Source organism: Myzus persicae, unplaced genomic scaffold (assembly GCF_001856785.1).
Source record: "Myzus persicae strain clone G006 unplaced genomic scaffold, MPER_G0061.0, whole genome shotgun sequence".
NCBI lineage: Eukaryota > Metazoa > Arthropoda > Insecta > Hemiptera > Aphididae > Myzus > Myzus persicae.
In genome coordinates this window covers 28,825-37,786 of record NW_019104180.1, presented here as the reverse complement: position 1 = coordinate 37,786, position 8,962 = coordinate 28,825, and the positions used below count along the sequence as shown (strand labels likewise).

At 30.4% G+C, this 8,962-nt stretch overlaps 1 long non-coding RNA gene across 1 annotated transcript in view; it reads right to left on the bottom strand.

The window, feature by feature from the left end:
* Positions 1–230: 230 nt before the first annotated feature.
* Positions 231–8,962, bottom strand: part of LOC111039685 — a 9,023-nt gene continuing 291 nt past the window's right edge. Inside the window, exons 2-6 of the long non-coding RNA XR_002605125.1 lie at positions 8,410–8,607; positions 4,939–5,077; positions 4,697–4,851; positions 687–817; positions 231–626 (exon numbers count right to left, since the gene is read on the bottom strand). This is a non-coding gene — a long non-coding RNA (uncharacterized LOC111039685). The remainder of the gene's footprint in view (positions 627–686; positions 818–4,696; positions 4,852–4,938; positions 5,078–8,409; positions 8,608–8,962) is intronic.

The following is an 8,962-nucleotide window of genomic DNA, read 5'->3' as shown; positions in this document are numbered from 1 at the left end:
AATGTTTAGCATTATCTACCAATAACTTTATTCAAAACAGAGTTTGACTCTTTTTGAGCTGTAATTATTATAGATGATAGACATTTGAATTTTTTTTTAAATTTAAATTGTATTCCATAATGTATAAGTAAAGACTTTCGAAAAGACTTTTAATACAATCGATCTATACTGTATAAGTATAATACTGCATAATATATTATTATGAGTGTTATATCGTAACCAGTGCCATATTTATGCAAGGAAGAATTCAAAAGAGTAGCCCGTCGACTTCAGCTGACAGGCATGTAAAATTAATTGAACACCTTTTTATCATACTATGAGAAAACAAAGTAGATTTGGATTTTACTTGGATATTTTGCAACCTTATTACAATAATTAAATATAAAAATTGTTTTTAAATGTGCTAGTTTTTATTTAACATTTAATTTCTAATCATACCTCCATTACAAGAATAAAACGAATAAAAACGTTTCTGAAATTAGTTTGTCATCAGATAGTGTTTCGTCTTGGAGGTTTCAATACTGGAATTCTGTGGTCCGTACAGACAACCGTCTTCTAAGTGGCACATTTTTGACAATGATGAGGTGATGGCGGGGACATATGAAATAAATAATTGACAAATCTTCCTAAAAAATTATAAATATATATTGTATGGGTCATGTTTTAAGTTTATGACTGTTTATTACTTGTGGAATAATAATAATACGATGGGTAAGCGGAAGATGCGGCTACACACCTCACAGATTATCGTTGTTGAGTGCATTATGTAGGAGGTGGACGTGCCCTAAAGCTGCGGCTAACTCGCACGTCTTGTAGTCTGTGGACAACAGTTGTTAGTGACAGACAAGGTTACTGTTGAATACAGCATCTGTACACGTCTGTTCCGACAACGGACTACCGTCAAACAGTTGAGGTGACGTCCAGATGCAGAGCCGCATTTAACGGGGGGCAAGGGGGGGGGGCAATTGCCCCGGGGCGGCAATTTTAAGGTGATTTGGGGGGCGGCAGATTTTTAGAAAATATATCATATTATAATATTGTACGTTCTCCGTTACGAATTTCGTATTAAATTTTTAAAATAATTATTATTATATTAAAAATATTAATACCAGTAATAATTTTATCTATCAACGATTCAATAATAACTAAATACATCACAGTTGTGTGTCTGTGTTATCTATAGCTTTTAATTTTCGGCGAGTGACTCAATCACATCGAAGAGCTGTCGCCTGTTTGCAGTTGCGGGCTATGCGGGCTGTATGATCTAATAATAATCGCAAAAATACGTATTTGACGATCATTTTAGTAATCTTATCATCGACTGTCGTCTGTCGACGACCACAGTCTCGACGCAATTTCGGTAGACAACAGTGTTGTGTTTGTTAAATTTATGTTATTGAATACTATATTATACTATGTCTGGTAAGCGAATTAAATTAAGTGGTGCAGCTTACCAAAAAGCAGCAAAAGAAAAAAAGAAAAATAACGAAGAACTACTTCAGAAAATTCCAAAAGTTCATTCTTTTTTCCCTACTAGAATTGTAAGAAGTGTAAGTATTTATTTTTGTATAAATTATTTTTTTTAAATCAGATATGAACTTATCTAAATATTTTCATTGGTTATAGCCGGAATCGATTCCCACAGAGGAATATTCTCAATCTAAAACGTGTTTACCAACTGATATTTCTAAAATTGAAATACCATTGAATACAACCGATGATACGAAAGTTACGGAAATTATTACGCAGCCACATAGTCTACAGGTATAGATATAAAAAATATACTTAATAAAATTTACTTCTAAATACGGATAGTCAGATTTTTTTAAATACCTAATAATAATATTATATTATTTTATTTATAATATTTTTTCACTCATAAAATATTATGTTAAGAGCTTCTATTGCTATATCTTTTATAAGACTATCTATTAAATCAAATATCTGACATCTATGTCTCACGAGTCACAGTTTTAAAACAAAAATGTTTCCGTTTTATTTAGGCAGAAATCACTGTTTATGATTTTAATGACCAATCACAAATTCCCGGACCCGATCCAGTAAAATGGAACTTAAATTTAGATTCCATTGATTTCTTACTTGCGAATCCTCCGAAGATAGATTTATCAACTATACCATTTGCAGAAACAAAACGAATGTTTGGTAATATAAGTAGACGTCTAACTCCTGATAATTTTATGAGAAAACTTCAGAATGGTGAAAAGAAACTAAGAGAATGGGTTTTATATTCTCCTTCAAAAAACGCGTTATTTTGTTTCCAGTGCTTGCTTTTCTCGCCTAAACCAACTGTTTTCGGAAATAAAAACGAAGGTTTTATAAACTGGAAAAAATGTAATGAATCTCTACAAGAACATGAGACTAGTAAAACTCATGCTGAATCAGTTAGAATCTGGTTTTCTAGAATCAAGAAAGACCGTGGTGTCATAGACTTAGAACTAAAAATAAATATTGAAAATGAAATTTCTTATTGGAAAAATGTTTTATATAGAGTCGTTGAAACTGTTTCCTTTTTAGCATCTAGAGGCTTAGCTTTTAGAGGAAATAGTCATAACTTTGGTTCAAAACAAAACGGAAACTATCTTGGTTGCCTGGAACTAGTGGCTAAATTCGATCCTTTTTTGTCTGCACATATAGCTAATTATGGAAATAAAGGAAAGGGGAACGTGTCATACTTATCTTCCAATATATGTGATGAGTTTATATCTTTAATGAGTGATACTGTAATAGATAAAATTGTGTCCGAAATTAAAGAGAGAAAATATTTTTCACTTATAGTTGACTCGACTCCTGATGTAACAACACGAGATCAACTCACAGTCGCCGTAAGGTATATTTCAAATGAAGGTTCACCGGTGGAACGTTTTCTTGGTTTTATTCCCTCCGTTGGACATAAAGGATCGGACATGGAGCAAGCATTACTTAAAAAATTTTGTGAACTTAATATAGATTTGAAGTTTTGTAGAGGCCAATCATACGATAATGCGTCTAATATGTCTGGTGTTTATAACGGATTACAGACTCGAATTAAAAACTATTCGTCGACAGCCTTTTTTGTGCCATGTTCAGCACATTCTTTGAATTTAATTGGTTCCAATGCTGCAGATACAACTCAAGAAGGCACAACATTTTTTTTTATATGTCAAGCAATCTATAATTTCTTTTCTGTTTCAACATTCAGATGGAATATTTTGACTAATATTATCGAAAATAATCCAGGTTGTGTCAAAATAAAAAAACTATGTTCAACTCGTTGGTCATCCAGGTACGATGTATGTAAAGCAATGTTTAATGGTTATGCACAAGTACTCAGTGCTTTAACTACTATTTGTGATGACGAAGGACAAAAAAAAGATACAAGACACGAAGCTCGTTCAATTAAAAATAAAATTGAGAGTTTAAATTTTTGTTTTATGATTTGTATGTGGACACCTATACTTCAAAGATTTAACGCAACAAGTATAAGTTTACAGTCTATAGATATAGACTTAGCCACAGTTGTTACACTGTACGAATCTTTAGAAAAATATGTGGAAGACTTTAGAGAAAGATTTGATGTGTACTTAGAACAAGCAAAAACGATGTGTTCAAAACAATTATTTTCCTGGGATGGCGTGAGACAAAAAAAGAGAAAGAAGTTTTTTGATGAAACTGAAAGTAACGATGAATTATTGGAAGGAGAACAAAAAATGAAATGTGAAGTATTCTATGTTATTATTGACAGGCTAGTTGTGAATTTACGTGAAAGAAAACTGTCCTACACTGATATAAATAATAATTTTGGATTTATATTAAAATTAGATACATTGGATACTAACGGAATACGTGAAAAAGCTAAAAACCTAGTGAAAATATATCCTGAAGATTTAAACGAGACATTCATAGAAGAACTGGTACAATTTAAAAATATTCTTAATTTGTTTTCAAAAGAAGATAAATCATCTTTTATAAGTCTTTTAAAATGCCTCACAAATTCTGCCCTTTTGACAACATTTCCAAATGTAGGTAGAAATAGTATTGCGAATATTTTGTTGTATGGCTTCATCCAATGCAAGTGGAGAACGGTCATTTTCTGTATTAAAAAGAATAAAAAATTATCTAAGGTCTGCTTTAGTTGATGAAAAGATGTCATCATTATCCATATTAAATATAGAAAGCGATATTTTACAACAGATTGATTGGTCGGACATAATACATAAATTTGCAGTTTTGAAATCAAGAAAAAAATTAATATAAGTTGAATAAAAATGTATTTTAATTTACTATTTTTAATTTTTAATTATAATTCTAATTAATTGTATTATGAATATTTAATAAATAATATGTTTAAAAAGAAAAATTAAGTATAAATTAAGTATATATAGGTTACTAAGTACTTACTAGGTAACTCTTTAATATTTTAAAACTAACGGAGAAACGTATTAAAATATAATTCTGCTGTGTTTATGATAGCGAAAAAAGAGAGGTGAAAATCATATGATATTTTTTTTAAATATATAGAGGCGGCAAATTTTATATTGCCCCGGGGCGGCAATTTGGCTTAATGCGGCACTGTCCAGATGTAGTGTCCTGACCAGTGTTACAGGCGTAACGTAAGCTGTTGAGGATGGCCATTAGCCTACAGATCACACGCCAACTCGTCCCACACTCCCACCGACAACTGTTCTCGTGTGCGTACCTTAGACAATCCAACAGACCGTTGGCCACGGCGTATTGACACACCGCTTTGCTTTTGCCGGGCGTGTGAGTACTAAAGACACTCAAGGTGTCCACTGATAGCGGCCGCTTCGCTCAGCTCATAGAATTCCAGACATAATAGGTCAACGTCGGAAACTGTTGTATGAATAGACAGGGAAACAATATATTAGAAACGTCTTTACAGTCGCTATTCATATCTGTTCAGTCTATGATATCATTTACCTTGGGAATTAGGATCTCTCGCAATAATGTCAAAAATAACTAACGCTGATTTCCAACGTTCCCAACTAGCACAGTGCATTTTTTTCATCATGACACCTCATATAAGCTAGTTTTTATGGAAAAACATCTTAAAATTGAACTGAAAAAATTCAATATATTTTATACTTCAATTAAAATAGGTAGGTATTTTCAAAATATGATATGATATAGGTAACCTAAATGAAATAAATAAATAACACATTATGCTTAAATATTTGTCCTAGGTGGCATATTATATATTTTACCTATAGGCAATGGCGTATTTTGTATGTTTTTTTTTGGGGGGGGGAAGGGGGGGTGTCTAGATAATATAGGTAAATACTTATTTGTTAATTGGTTGCAATATTTCTCTCAAATCAAAATCAGATTCAACTTTGCCCAAATATGACGAGCATTGTGCACAATGCCCGGGCACTGTATTACAATGCCCAATTTATACACTTTGATCGTAACATATAAACTACCACTAAGTTCATAATATACTCTTCAAATATTGTAATGAAACATTTTTTATTTATTTAATTAAAAGTAGTAATTTTTATGTAACTTAAATCATACATGTATAAAATACATACTGTAAACATAATTTTAATTTAAAAATAAAGATAAAAGCAAATAATAATTTTTAAAATAGAAAATAGAAAATAATAAATACACTTTAAAGTATAATATAAATTAATTTAAATAATAAATTCAAGACGAAGAATATGATAATATCACTATTTCAATGTATATTTTATGTGCCTTGTTTCTTCGACGACGATTAAATGAAAAATGATTCAAATTCAATTAATAAAAAATAATATGTTTAAAATAAATCTACATGGATATTTAAGATCCAACGTATTAATAAAAAAAAACAAAAAAAACATCATTGTATAATATATTAATATCTAAATAAACACAACACAAATTCCGGCTGGAAAAACTAGTAACACAGACACATGAAGGCACGGAGCCGCAAGATAAAAATATAAATTGCATGTATATTGTAATAGGATGATAATAAATTAATAACATAATATTATTTAAACATATTAATATACATTAGTACCTATATAGTTATCATCATCGGTCACAATAATTTAATAATTATTACTATATATTTTGTTTGTTACATTCGATATCAGTGGTGCTATAAGAATAACAGTTTTATAAATAATTAAAAATATAATAGGATAATAAGTACATTATTTTAAACTAAATTTATTTTCTTTCCGAATTAGTGTAGGACTTTATATAATATTAAAATAGTTCATAACGAACCACATATTTCTGTTTGTCTAATTCCCTTTAAAATTTATCAATATTAAAGATTGAATTTTTTTTGGTTTGGGGGGTGTCCAGACACCGTGGACACCTCCCTCCCCCCAAATACGCCACTGCCTATAGGTACTTAAATATAATCGATAAATTATGATTATCACTATCCATTTTACTATTATAAACATTACAAACTATAGAAAAAGTTATAACTTATAACAATATTGTAAAATGTTTGTGCGCCACACCCTGTTGCCGCCGACATACTGCGACCTTCTCCATTCGATTATCATAATATTATGTTGAGTTTCTAGTATATCTCTTTTAAATTGTTGTTCGTCGCCAGTGTGGCACAAACGTCTGTAATTGTTGTGTAAAATAATTTAATCTAATTCGTTAAAAACAATAAGAACTAAGAAGATAAATAGATTTTTTTGTAGTTTTTTTCTTCATTCCAAAAATCCAAATGTTCGGTCAAACTGCTGAGTGTCGACAATTATAGTATCTATAGCAATGATAGTTATAGCTGATAGTTATAAACTTATAACTATTTCTTGTAATACACGTCAATCACGACAACGGCTATAATTATAATGGCAATATATATAGGTTAATTATTAAATGGACAACACAATAGGTACTTAAACAGAGAATTGAAACCAAACGGCTGGTGATTCGTGCCGATAAGTGGGTGAGGGACTTGCGGAATATTTTATACCTATACAGTACACCAGAGCACAGAGGATTTTTGCCCGCCAAGGCCGCCATGCATAAACGGATATTAAAAATCGTATATTATTATACAATAATTATTATTAATTTATCACTTGAAACCACACGTCTGATTCATCACTATATGTGTATGCAAGGCCGTATCTGGGGGGGGGGGTCAAATAAATAAATATAATAATAATATGCTTGGTTTTTATAGCTTATTTTGAATAACTATAAACATTACATCTATACCTATAGGTACACAGACAGTCAATATTGCTTTATGCACTCCCGTAATCTCGTGCATATACGAATGACAGCTATAGTCTACGTTATAAACTTATAATTTATAAATAACAATACCTAATAAATTCGCTACGGGTGTATTAATTGGATATCTTGATATTATTATATATAATATAATACATTACCACCAAAATGTGCAATCGATACAGAACTAGTTCTTAGTACTTTAGTAATCTTATCTTAATAGTTAATATTACATGTCATAATATTATGATATTAGTTAAAACCTTTTTCACGGGTAATATTCATTTTCAACATTTAGTCGACATTTATTTTAGTCTAATGTCTACGTTCTACGATTTACAACAATTACAATTTTAATTAGGTACTAATTTATGTATAATTTTTAATTAATTTGTTTGAAATGACAAACATATTTTTAGAGCACTGTTGTGACTTGCATGTGAAGACAAACATTTAATTAATGATATTGAAAATCAGTCTTTAAACACTATGTACATCAGTCCTAAAATACAAAATAATTTTATTACGATTTGCGGGAAAATAATTCAAGATAATTTAGTTCGTAAAATTAATGCGGCGAAGTCGTTTTCGATTGTTGTTGACGAAACTGCCGACATATCACGCATAGAGCAATTGACTCTTTGTATTAGATACCTATCTAGATTCAGTAGAGACAACTGATACTATTAATTATGTTTTACTTGAAGACTTTTCACAATTTGTGCCGGTTCACAGTACAACTGGTTAAAACCTAACTTCTGTAATAATAAATTCATTACAAGCACTCGGAATTAGCGATAAAATATATGGTCTTTCAACCCCCCCCCCCCCCAGAAATTACGAAAGAATGATGAATATTGTACAAAATAAATAGTGAATTATGTGTATAAATACATGGGTATAATATTTATATCTGTTGAAACTAATTGTATATTTGTATCCACAAAGTTTAAATAAAAAAAATATATATATTTATATTATAAGTATATTAAATATTATAATCATTACTTATTACTACAATATTATCTTTTAGGCTTCAAACCAGAAAATAGAATTAATCTGTTTATCATATAGTACCATCATGTATTCATGTCTACCAATATTGTAAGTACGTAGTAAAATCGAATAATGCAAATACCTATAGGTACTACTAAATATTCAAGTAAATATTATTATTAATCTAACCTGCAATATTTGTTGCTGTCCAAACGACCATTATATTTCCTTTTCTTGTCATTTCTGTATAAGCTACATTTTCACGGATTTTTTCTTTTCCACAAATGTTGTTAGTATATAGGTACACTTTTTTTGTTGTTTTTGGTACCTCATGGGGATGAACTGTTTGCACCTTGCTTGATCCCCATGCGGTCATATAGGTAGAACCTATAGACATAAGACATCACATATTATAGAACAGTCATGCCCAACCCGCGGCCCGTGGGCCACATGTGGCCCGCCAAGGTATTCCATGTGGCCCGTTACAAATTATTAAAATAAAACAAAATATTCCAAAAAAAGTAAAATTATTACAAAATACGATTTTAATTAATTTATAAATAAAAAATACAAAAATAAAAATAAAAAGTATATAAAAATGTTTTTATATTGCAACCTACTATGTGTACCTAACTAAATTGTATTAAGATTGAGATTATGAGTACTTTTATATTTGGTGGCCCGCTCGATTACAAATGTTTACCAAAGTGGCCCGCCGAGGAAAAAAGGTTGGGCATCACTG